The following is a 12803-nucleotide window of genomic DNA, read 5'->3' as shown; positions in this document are numbered from 1 at the left end:
GAATTGTGCTACAATCCCCAGCTGGAGAGCGTTACTTGTGGCGCACGGCAGCTGTAAGAGGCAGCAAATGTACTAAAGGGGCGGTCAACTTTCAGAAAACTTTCTGCTTTACGCTGTGATAGTAAAAAAATATTGTAGAATATTAACCATTTCACTTCTCCGTGTTCAGTGCTGAGCCTCTGCTGCGGCTCCAGATCTCTGCAGTAAATGAATGATTATAGCTCAGTGGTAGAGCGCATGCTTTACATGTGTGAGGCCCTGGGTTCAATCCCCAGCATCTCCATGTTTTTTGGATTAAATACCTGAAATCTGATAAATGTTCAGGAATTCACCGGTCGTCTGTCTGTATGTAACAAAAAAAACAGGACTCAGCACTAAATGAAAGAGAGAGTTCCTTTAAAAATTGATGTAAAGTATCTGTCAGACACTAGGGGGCAGTGTAATCAGCACAATACATGAACAGGCTGAAATCGCTGGAGACCAGAGAGGAGCCAATCGATTTACAGGATCTTGTTCCAGCGGCCGCAACAGTTATTCTGCAGCCGCTAGAGGTGAGCGCCACAAACAGCCTCCTACTTACTGGCATATTAGGTGAGCACTGTATGTATGGTGGAATTATATAGACACTTTATGGCAATAAATATGTGGGCTCTGTATGGTAGTATTATATAGACACTTTATGGCAATATTATGTGGGCTCTGTATGGTAGTATTATATAGACACTTTATGGCAATATTATGTGGGCTCTGTATTGTAGTATTATGTGGGCTCTGTATTGTAGTATTATGTGAGTTTGTATTGTAGTATTATGTGGGATTTGTATTGTAGTATTATGTGAGCTCTGTATTGTAGTATTATGTTTTCAACCTATAATAATCCCAAATAGTAACATTTATAAACTCGCCCCCCCCCCATATTAGTACCAACCCCACAGTACCATACAATACTGCCGGTATAATGTTTCCACTCCAGGGCCTGTATCTGATAAAACATGTTCCCCGGTTCATTCATTTTGCTCCTGAGATTCTTTGACTTTTTGTGGTTTTGATTGGTGCCGACCAACTCCGCCAACTTTGTAAAAACAGGTTAAGCTTAGCCAGGATGGGGCGTAGCCGCGCGCCGCTGACAAATTAATCATAATTTATGGCACAAAAGTGGTGAAAATTATAAGAGAAAAATTCTCCAGTTCCCAAATGAGGAGCATTTCTTGTGGTGGCAAAAGGCAGCTGTAAGTAAATTTATTAAAGGGGAAGTGCCCAGTGATTGGCTGCAGCGCTCTATGTCCCTGAATTTGCCCATACAGGCTATACAGGGGATGCAGCTCAGTGGTAGAGCGCATGCTTTGCATGTATGAGTCCTTGGCTTCAGTCCCCGACATCTCCGTTTATTGTGATAAATAGCTGGAAAAGCTTCCAAATATTCCGGGAACTGATAAATGTGCAGAACTTCATCTCTCTGGATGTAACAGAAGATTAGTGAGAAATGTCATCCAAACATGTTCTTAAAGGGGTTTTCTTTAAAAAAACCATGGTGGTATCTAAAACAAACCCATAATAATAATAATTGCCTTCACGATTGTGCTGCACCACTGTCTGTGTTTCCTGCCGGTCACCTCATTTTCTGTTCTGGCGTGGGTAAAATGTTACCATTGATTGACTGCAGTGGTCAAGTGACATCCCCAATCAGAAGACGAAGAAATGAGACCGGAAGGAATATGGAAGATAAGTATCTGCTCCTTTATATTGTTGGACAACCATGGATTCATTTTTAAATACTAGTTTAAAACCCCTTTAATTTGGAGGATTTTATGTAAAGTAACTTACAGACACCAGGGGGCAGACTTGTAGACACAAGGCACGTATGATCTACGCCCGTCCATCCCAACAAAGAAAGTTATAAAAAATGTAAAAATAGTATTACATGAGCCGTTGTCGCCTGTCACACAGAGACATCACATCCCACCCCAAGCATGAGGGACTCGAACATGCGATACTGTTATGTTCTGCTACCAGAGCTAAGGAAAGAGAGGAGATCTGTCCCTACGATAGAACTCAGCTGAATCCCTACTGTAACATACCTGGCGGCGTCCTTGCATAGTGGTCCATCTCCCACTGTGCAAGAGCGCGCACTTGATCTCCTGTCCAGAATGTCTCTCTGGCTTCCCTCCATGCTGTCTGTTTGTGTCTGTTTCTGCTGCTTAAGGGCGGCGCCCGATCACTTCCTGCTTTTTGTACCTGCTGTGGGTCACACCCCTTGTGCGTCTTCAGCCTATTGCTGTCTGTCACCTGGTATATAGCTTAGCTAGTCCCATCTATTCCTGCCTGAGCATAGTGTTTCCTTCAGTGTGTGCTTGCACTCTGAAGGTGCCAGGTCCCGTCTCTTGTCTCCTGCTTTTTGTATCAGTTCCCGTGTCTGAACTGAGTCCTGTATGTCTCCTGCTTTGCGGTATCAGCTCCCGTGTCTGAACTGTGTCCTGTATGTCTCCTGCTTTGCGGTATCAGCTCCCGTGTCTGAACTGAGTCCTGTATGTCTCCTGCTTTGCGGTATCAGCTCCCGTGTCTGAACTGACTCCTTTCTGTGTTCTCTTGTCTGTCCTGTCTGAACACGCTCCTAGCCTGTTCCTCTCGCCTTCTAGTGGCCGATTTCCTAGACCCGCTCCTGTGTCTGGTCTGTCCTGTCTGAACATGCTCCTTGCCTGTTCGTTCCGCCTTCTAGTGGCCGATTTCCTAGACCCGCTCCTGCGTCTGGTCTGTCCTGTCTGAACACGCTCCTTGCCTGTTCGTTCCGCCTCTCTGGGGGCCGTATTCCCAGACCCGCTCCTGTATCCCTCTGCAGTGTCGGTCTCCTCCGTACACTCAGTTCCAGTCTGAACTCTCTCCTGTCCTTTACCTGTTTTGCCTCTATGTCCGTTCCCTTCCTTTTTCTGCAGAGTCTGAACTCGTACCTAACTCCTGCTTGTTGTCTCTGCAAGTACTGTGTGAGTATCTGGCTCTGTCTTTCCCTTCCTGTCTGTTCCGTGTGAACAGAGCCCTGTCCTCCCTGCTCAGCCTTGTCTGCACCCTAGCTGTGCTTGCCTGTAACCCTCTGCCTGTATTGTTCCTGAGTCCCGGTGTGTACTGGGTCCTATCCCGCCTGTGTTCCTACCTGCTAGTGCCTCCCTGTCTGCACTCTAGCTGTGCTTGCCTTTACCCCCCTGCCTGCATACCCGCCTGCCTGCATACCAGTCGTGCCTGCCTATACCCTCCAGTCTGTGTGCCAGCCTACCAGCCTGTTCCTGTATTCCCCTGTGTGGGTCAACAGCCGTGTCCGGGGTCTGTCCTGGAGTAGCACCTGGTCCCTCTGCTCGGTTCCTCCTTGGTGCACTGGCGTCGTATGCCGTCGTGCGACCCTGGTCGGATCGGGTGAATACTTAGTCACGCCCCTCCAGGCATTCACTCTCCGGCACGGTCCAGTGGAATCACTACCAATCACACGCACACGCCGCTTAGCCCGGGCGTGTGCATAACAGCATGCTCAGGCCATGGTTCCCGTTGAGCCCCACGGCCTTCGCTCTTTGAGAAGTTTTTCCAGCGAATACATGCATTAAAATAAAATAAATAATTTTTTTTTCCCCCTTTAGCTGTGTTCCAGGCGAATTACGCACCCGTCCAGATGGATCTATCTGCTCTCGTTCCCGCGGATCCGCTACGTTATTATGGGGATCCTAGACAAAGTCGTGCATTTGTGGAGCAATGCATGCTACACTTCAAGTTCTACCCTCTATGTTTTCCCACCGATCGGGTTAAGGTGGCATTCATTATGTCTTACCTGGCGGGTGATGCCTTGGAATGGATCAACCCCCTATATGAAACACAGGATCCGATCCTCCTGGACCTAATGGCCTTCCTGGTGGCCTTTCTAATGGTCTTCGATGATCCTAACCCGGAGGCTCCTGCTGAAGCTTCACTTCCCAATATCCCGGAGCAGCCCCAATGGGTAATGTGTGTGGGTAGCGCAATAGTCCTCCAGCCCAATGAGACTACTGCCCACCCAGAATCCTCACAGGGTGACTACGCTTTCCGGAATACTTCTCCCAACCTCAAGAGGCAGTCCAGACGTGCTAGACGTAGAGGCAAGCTGTCACGCCAGGGTCTGTCCTCCCTGAGACCTCCTGACCCCAACCTTGAAGTCCCTACTGAAGCTTCATCTCCCTGTATCCCGGAGAAGCCCCAACGGGTAATGTGCGTGGGTAGTGCACCAGTTCTCCTGCCCGAAGAGACTTCTGCCCATCCAGACTCCACACAGGAGAACTTCCTGCACCCGGCATCAGATGCTTCACCCACTTTAACCGGTGTGCATGTCCAAGGATGCTCCAAAGCTGTGGTTACCTCAGAGTCTGTGCACCTCTACTGCCTGGCGGAGGACCCCCTGTTGCCTCCTGAATCCTCCGGGATACCACTCGATGACAAATGGAGAGAGAATTCTCTACACCCGGTACTCGATACTTTGTCCGCTTCGTCCTGTGAGCCTGACAATGGGTACCCCAAAGTGGTAGTTACCCCCGAGTCTCTACACCCCTCCGACCAGGCGGAGGACCTCCAGTTGTCTCCTGAACCCTTCGGGGTGCTACCTGGTAGCGAAAGGACAGAGACTCTCCTATACTCTGTACCTGATACCTCGCTCGCTTCGTCCAGTGAGTCCAACCTAGTGTACTCTGAAGCAGTGGTTACTCCCGAGTCTCTACACTCCTCTGACCAGGCGGAGGACCTCCAGTTGTCTCCAGAACCCTTCGGGGTGCCACCTGGTGGTAAATGGACAGAGACTTTCCTATATCCTGGATCTGATACCTCGCTTGCTTCGTCCAGTGAGTCCGACCTAGTGTACTCTGAAGCAGAGGTTACCCGTGAGTCTCTACACCCCTCTGACCAGGCGGAGGACCGCCAGTTGTCTCCAGAACCCTTCGGGGTGCCACCTGGTGGAGAATGGACAGAGACTTTCCTATACTCGGTACCCGATACCTCGCCTGCTTCGTCCAGTGAGTCCGACCTAGTGTACTCTGAAGCAGATGTTTTCTCTGAGCCTCTGCACTCTTCTGACCCGGCGGAGGACCTCCAGTTGTTTCCTGAATCCTCCGGGGTACCACCAGAAAACAAAGAGACAGTGACTTTTCCTCATTATGTACCTGATAACCCGTCTATTTCTTCCTGTGAGCTTGACAAGATGTACCTCGAAGCAGAGATTACCCCCAAGTCTCTGTCCCCCTCCAACCCGGTGGAGGACTTCCAGTTGTCTCCTGTACCCTCTGGGGTGCCACCTGAAAATATGTGGAGAGAGACTTCCTTGTGTGCTGTTCCTGGTACTCCACCCGTTTCGTCTGTTGCTAAGGGTGGCTGGATGGGAGGTAGCATCCTAGCTACCCAGAGGAGACCCGTTTTTCCGGTGGACAGGGGAAGTGATCTCTTCGAAGTGAAGAATTGGCCCTCGAATTCCCTGCGGAAGATTCTGGCAGGCCTGAAGAAGAGGGGGCGTAAGGGGGGGGGGTACTGTAACATACCTGGCGGCGTCCTTGCATAGTGGTCCATCTCCCACTGTGCAAGAGCGCGCACTTGATCTCCTGTCCAGAATGTCTCTCTGGCTTCCCTCCATGCTGTCTGTTTGTGTCTGTTTCTGCTGCTTAAGGGCGGCGCCCGATCACTTCCTGCTTTTTGTACCTGCTGTGGGTCACACCCCTTGTGCGTCCTCAGCCTATTGCTGTCTGTCACCTGGTATATAGCTTAGCTGCTCCCATCTATTCCTGCCTGAGCATAGTGTTTCCTTCAGTGTGTGCTTGCACTCTGAAGGTGCCAGGTCCCGTCTCTTGTCTCCTGCTTTTTGTATCAGTTCCCGTGTCTGAACTGAGTCCTGTATGTCTCCTGCTTTGCGGTATCAGCTCCCGTGTCTGAACTGTGTCCTGTATGTCTCCTGCTTTGCGGTATCAGCTCCCGTGTCTGAACTGAGTCCTGTATGTCTCCTGCTTTGCGGTATCAGCTCCCGTGTCTGAACTGACTCCTTTCTGTGTTCTCTTGTCTGTCCTGTCTGAACACGCTCCTAGCCTGTTCCTCTCGCCTTCTAGTGGCCGATTTCCTAGACCCGCTCCTGTGTCTGGTCTGTCCTGTCTGAACACGCTCCTTGCCTGTTCGTTCCGCCTTCTAGTGGCCGATTTCCTAGACCCGCTCCTGCGTCTGGTCTGTCCTGTCTGAACACGCTCCTTGCCTGTTCGTTCCGCCTCTCTGGGGGCCGTATTCCCAGACCCGCTCCTGTATCCCTCTGCAGTGTCGGTCTCCTCCGTACACTCAGTTCCAGTCTGAACTCTCTCCTGTCCTTTACCTGTTTTGCCTCTATGTCCGTTCCCTTCCTTTTTCTGCAGAGTCTGAACTCGTACCTAACTCCTGCTTGTTGTCTCTGCAAGTACTGTGTGAGTATCTGGCTCTGTCTTTCCCTTCCTGTCTGTTCCGTGTGAACAGAGCCCTGTCCTCCCTGCTCAGCCTTGTCTGCACCCTAGCTGTGCTTGCCTGTAACCCTCTGCCTGTATTGTTCCTGAGTCCCGGTGTGTACTGGGTCCTATCCCGCCTGTGTTCCTACCTGCTAGTGCCTCCCTGTCTGCACTCTAGCTGTGCTTGCCTTTACCCCCCTGCCTGCATACCCGCCTGCCTGCATACCAGTCGTGCCTGCCTATACCCTCCAGTCTGTGTGCCAGCCTACCAGCCTGTTCCTGTATTCCCCTGTGTGGGTCAACAGCCGTGTCCGGGGTCTGTCCTGGAGTAGCACCTGGTCCCTCTGCTCGGTTCCTCCTTGGTGCACTGGCGTCGTATGCCGTCGTGCGACCCTGGTCGGATCGGGTGAATACTTAGTCACGCCCCTCCAGGCATTCACTCTCCGGCACGGTCCAGTGGAATCACTACCAATCACACGCACACGCCGCTTAGCCCGGGCGTGTGCATAACACCTACGATGTAACAGGGGACCTGATCCTGCGATCAGACCTGCTAAAGTCCTAAGCTAGTCTGTACGGAGACCTATAGATGTGGGGAAGGAATCCCTACAAGTACTAAGGACTGGGAGGAAAATGGGACACCTCCTAACAGAAATAGTAGCAGACAGACGAACAAACAAAATATATAGAACATAGAGGTCCGAAGACCAAGCAAACTAACAGAGTAAGATACTGAGCACAGGCTAGCTAGAAAGTAGTTATACAATGAAGTCCAGCAAAGCCAGAAGGGCGGAGCAGGATTAAATAGGCCAACAAGGTCATGTGACCAGCAAAGGAAAAAACCTAAGAGCAAGGTTCTAACAGTACCCCCCCCTTCTAAGAGGATCCTCCGGATCCCCTAGGACCAGGCTTATCAGGAAATCTCCTGTGAAACGCTCTGATAAGTCTGGACGCGGAAACATCATCCGACCTCACCCAAGAGTTATCCTCGGGTCCGAAACCTTTCCAGGCCACAAGATACTGCAAACTACCTCTGTACCGTCTAGAGTTAAGGATGCGAGATATTTCATATTCCCCGTCCTCCACCACCGGAGGAACAGAGGCAGAGGCGTCACAATCCGATACAACAGCTTTTTTCAACAGAGAGACATGAAATACCGGATTAATTCTCCAGGAGGTAGGAACTTCCAACCTAACAGCAGATTGGTTGACAACCTGAAGCACCTTAAAGGGCCCTACAAACTTGGGACCCAATTTCTTAGAAGGAATCCTCAACCGCAGATTCCTAGAGGACAACCAAACCATGTCACCAACAGCGAACAAAACCTCCTGTCGTTTCCTATCAAAGTAGTCTTTAGATTTTCTGTTGGCCTCCTGAAGATTACCACGCACATCCGTCCAAACTCTCTCCAAATCACCGGAAAAATTCTCCTCCTCAGGCACGGCAGATCCCAACTTGGAGAACGACCCAAACGACGGATGTCTCCCAGAACAACAAAAAAAAGGCGAACAACCAGCAGAAGAAGATGTATGATTGTTCAGAGCAAATTCAGCAAGTGGCAGAAACTCAGACCACCCCTCTTGATTGTCTGCCACAAAACAACGCAAGAACTGCTCAACATCCTGGTTTTTCCTTTCTGTCTGGCCATTAGATTCAGGATGATATCCGGACGAGAACGACAAATGAACTCCCAACCTGTCACAAAAGGCACGCCAAAAACGAGCCACGAACTGAGGACCCCTATCAGAAACAATGTCAGTAGGAACGCCATGAAGTCTGACAATTTCCTTGACAAAGGCCTTAGCGAGAGTTTTAGCGCAGGGCAGTTTGATGAAGGGAACCAAGTGACACATCTTGCTAAAACGGTCCACGACCACCCAGATGACAGTAAAACCCTCAGAGGGGGGAAGGTCAGTTATAAAGTCCATAGCCAAATGTGTCCAAGAAGCACTGGGAACCTCCAAAGGACAAAGCAACCCTGCAGCAGGAGTATGTGAGGACTTAGATCTAGCATATATAGTACATTGACGCACCCACTTAATGACTTCCTTCTGCCATCCAGGCCGCCAAAAACTGCGACCCACCAGTCTCTTGGTCTCAGAGATTCCGGGATGACCTGCCAACCGAGATTCGTGACACTCAACAAACAAATCTCTCCTAAAGGTCCCAGGCACAAACAACCTCCCATGAGGAGTGTTAGATGGGGCATTCTCCTGAGCTTTAAGAATCTCATCTTCCAAAACGGAGTCTAAAGCAGCTATCACAACACCTTCTTGTAAAATGTTCTCCTCTTTCTCAGCACCGACTATGGGAGAAAAACTGCGAGACAAGGCATCCGCCTTAACATTCTTAGTACCAGGGATGTAAGTAACGGAGAAATTAAACCGCGAGAAAAACAGTGCCCACCTAGCCTGACGGGCATTCAGGCGCTTGGCAGCATCAAGATATATCAGATTTTTATGATCCGTAAGAACCTGAACGGGAAATTCCGCACCTTCCAAGAAGTGGCGCCAGTGTTCAAATGCGAGTTTAATAGCCAATAATTCCCGATTACCAATATCGTAATTAAGTTCAGTCTCCGAAAAAATTTTTGAAAAAAAGGCACAGGGATGTAATCCATCCCCGTTATCCTGAGACAATACTGCGCCAACCCCCACAGAGGAAGCATCAACCTCAACCAAAAACGGCTTAGTCACATCAGGCTGCATAAGGATGGGAGCAGAGGTGAACCTCTCCTTGAGATACACAAAAGCTTCAATGGCCTCAGAAGTCCACTGAACCGCATCAGCACCTTTCCTGGTGAGATCGGTCAGAGGTTTGACAATACTAGAAAAAATTTTTATGAATTTTCTGTAATAATTGGCGAAACCTAAAAACCTCTGTATCGATTTCAAACCAATAGGCCTAGGCCATTCCTGTACAGCTTGAACTTTAACCGGGTCCATCTCAAAACCTTTGCTGGAGATAATGTAGCCCAAAAAACTAATTCTCTGTACAGCGAACTCACATTTCTCCAGCTTAGCAAAAAGCGAATTGTCCATTAATAACTGTAATACCTCACGTACGCTCCGCCAATGAGACTCCAGATCAGGCGAATAAATCAGAATGTCATCCAAATACACAACCACATTTTTGCCGATCAAAGGTCTAAGGATGTCATTAATAAGATTCTGAAAAAATGCTGGAGCATTAGTAAGACCAAAAGGCATAACCGGGTTCTCAAAATGACCCACAGGAGTGTTAAAAGCAGTCTTCCATTCGTCACCCTCCTTCATGCGCAACAGATTGTATGCCCCCTTAAGGTCAATTTTAGAGAACCACTTGGCCCCCATTAACTGGTTAAACAGATCAGGAATCAATGGCAGTGGGTAAGGATTGCGTACAGTAATTTTGTTAATCTCACGAAAATCCAGACAAGGACGTAAACAAAAAAAAATCCAACTGCCACAGGAGACTTGGAAGGCCTAATGTGACCGGCGGCCAAACTTGTCTGTATGTATTCCTCCAAAGCCTTCCTCTCAGGAATAGTAAGGTTAAATAAACGACTTTTAGGAAGAGTCGCTCCAGGGACAAATTCAATGGTACAATCATAGTCTTTATGGGGAGGCAAAACCTGCGATTCCTTCTCAGAAAAAACTCTCCAAAAATCCTGAATAGGAACAGGCAATTCTCCCCTATCCAAAGCTGCAATACGCCCGTTACAACACTTGTCATAACATTTATGGCTCCAGGATTTAATTTCACTGGTAGACCAATCCAGTACAGGATTGTGAAATTTTAACCAGGGCAATCCCAATATTACTGGAGAAGGCAAGTTATTCAACACTACCAAATCCAATTTCTCATGGTGAACACCATTAATAGTGAGAGGAAATTCACAGACCTTGAGAGTAATATTCTTCAAAGGGGAACCATCCACAGAAACCACAGCAATGGGGGATGATAAAGGTTCGGGTTTTAAATTGAGTCTTTCCAAGAATCCCCCATCAATTACATTCAGAGTAGACCCACAATCAACAAACACCCGAAATTCCATTAATTTTTCCTGAGCAATCGTGGAAGCAGCTAAAAATACACCCTTGGAATTTAAACAGGCAATACGGGCATGACTGACCATTTTTTTTTCTTTCTTCATACGAAGCTCACAGCCTTTAATCAAATGACCAGATTTTCCGCAATAGAAACACAAGCCTTCAGAAAATCTACGGTCTTTTTCTTGAGAGCGAGGTGCCACCGATCCAATCTCCATCGGTTCACCACTGTTAGTACACACATTCTCATAACCAGAAACTGACAAAGCAGAGGATTTGCTCTCATTAACCCTTGCACGCAGTCTCCTATCCACCCGTATAGCTAATTGCATAGCCTGTTGCAAATCTTCAGGTGTAGGATAAGCAATTAGGTCTTTAACCCTTTCATTGAGCCCAGCAAGAAATAGACTTTTCAGAGCAGAATCGTTCCACCCTGTTTGAGTAGACCAACGACGGAAATGAGTACAATATTTTTCCACATTACCTGATCCCTGTCTCAAACGTCTTAACTCAGTCTCAGCTGATGAGACACGGTCAGGATCATCATATAATAGCCCCAAAGCAGAAAAAAAACTATCCACTGAACTGAAGCATGTATCACTAGGTTGCAAAGAAAAGGCCCACTCCTGAGGCTCTTTGCGCAAAAGTGACATTATGAACCCTATGCACTGGGAATCATCCCCAGAGGACTTGGGTCTCAAACGAAAATACAATAAGCAAGCATTTTTAAATGAAAAAAATTCTCGGTGTTCACCAAAAAATAAATCCGGCAAACATACCTTAGGATCCAAGAAATGTGCTCCAGGACAGTTACGTGCTGACGGAGCTCGGCCACCTCCAGAGAGAGTCCCTGCAGGCGATGAGCCAAATCCTGAACCGACACCATGATGGAACAGAAAAATCTTTCCTTAGAGAATTTGCAGGCTGGACTTACTGTTATGTTCTGCTACCAGAGCTAAGGAAAGAGAGGAGATCTGTCCCTACGATAGAACTCAGCTTAATCCCTACGATGTAACAGGGGACTTGATCCTGCGATCAGACCTGCTAAAGTCCTAAGCTAGTCTGTACGGAGACCTATAGATGTGGGGAAGGAATCCCTACAAGTACTAAGGACTGGGAGGAAAATGGGACACCTCCTAACAGAAATAGTAGCAGACAGACGAACAAACAAAATATAAAGAACACAGAGGTCCGTAGACCAAGCAAACTAAGAGTTAGATACAGAGCACAGGCTAGCTAGAAAGTAGTTATACAATGAAGTCCAGCAAAGCCAGAAGGGCGGAGCAGGATTAAATAGGCCAACAAGGTCATGTGACCAGCAAAGGAAAAAACCTAAAAGCAAGGTTCTAACAGATACCACCCATACTACACTGTACTACCTATGTAGTGCAGAGAATCACCCAACCTGTCACTGTTTAACTGTCAATTAACTTATATACTCACCCGCAGCGGGATCTGATAGGGTGATAAGGATCTGATGATGAAGCATACACTACCTACCACCTACCATTATATGGACCCGATATAATGCTCCATACAGAATAATGGGCCCCATATAATGCTCCATACAGAATAATGGACCCCATATAATGCTCCATACAGAATAATGGGCCCCATATAATGCTCCATACAGAATAATGGGCCCCATATAATGCTCCATACAGAATAATGGACCCCATATCATGCTCCATACAGAATAATGGGCCCCATATAATGCTCCATACAGAATAATGGACCCCATATAATGCTCCATACAGAATAATGGGCCCCATATAATGCTCCATACAGAATAATGGGCCCCATATAATGCTCCATACAGAATAATGGACCCCATATAATGCTCCATACAGAATAATGGGCCCCATATAATGCTCCATACAGAATAATGAACCCCATATCATGCTCCATACAGAATAATGGGCCCCATATAATGCTCCATACAGAATAATGGACCCCATATCATGCTCCATACAGAATAATGGGCCCCATATAATGCTCCATACAGAATAATGGACCCCATATAATGCTCCATACAGAATAATGGGCCCCATATAGTGCTCCATATAGACTAATGGACCCCATATCATGCTCCATACAGAATAATGGGCCCCATATAATGATCCAAACAAAATAATGGACCCTATATAATGCTCCATACAGAATAATGGCCCCCATATAATGCTCTATACAGTATGGGCCCCATATATTGCTCCATACAGTATGGGCCCCATGTATTGCTCCATACAGTATGGGCCCCATATATTGCTCCATACAGTATAGGTCCCATATATATATCTTCATCCAGTATGAGCACCATAT

The 12803-nt window shown here is 47.8% G+C and overlaps 1 non-coding gene across 1 annotated transcript; it reads left to right on the top strand.

The window, feature by feature from the left end:
- The first annotated feature begins 213 nt into the window (after positions 1–213).
- On the top strand, positions 214–283 carry TRNAV-UAC (transfer RNA valine (anticodon UAC)). Its single transcript has one exon. It is a non-coding gene; the product is annotated as a tRNA-Val (tRNA).
- The last annotated feature ends 12520 nt before the right edge of the window (positions 284–12803 follow it).

Source organism: Phyllobates terribilis, unplaced genomic scaffold (assembly GCF_046119375.1).
Source record: "Phyllobates terribilis strain yellow unplaced genomic scaffold, ASM4611937v1 Scaffold_208__1_contigs__length_3488620, whole genome shotgun sequence".
Taxonomy (NCBI): domain Eukaryota; kingdom Metazoa; phylum Chordata; class Amphibia; order Anura; family Dendrobatidae; genus Phyllobates; species Phyllobates terribilis.
This window is presented reverse-complemented; position numbering and strand designations above follow the sequence as displayed.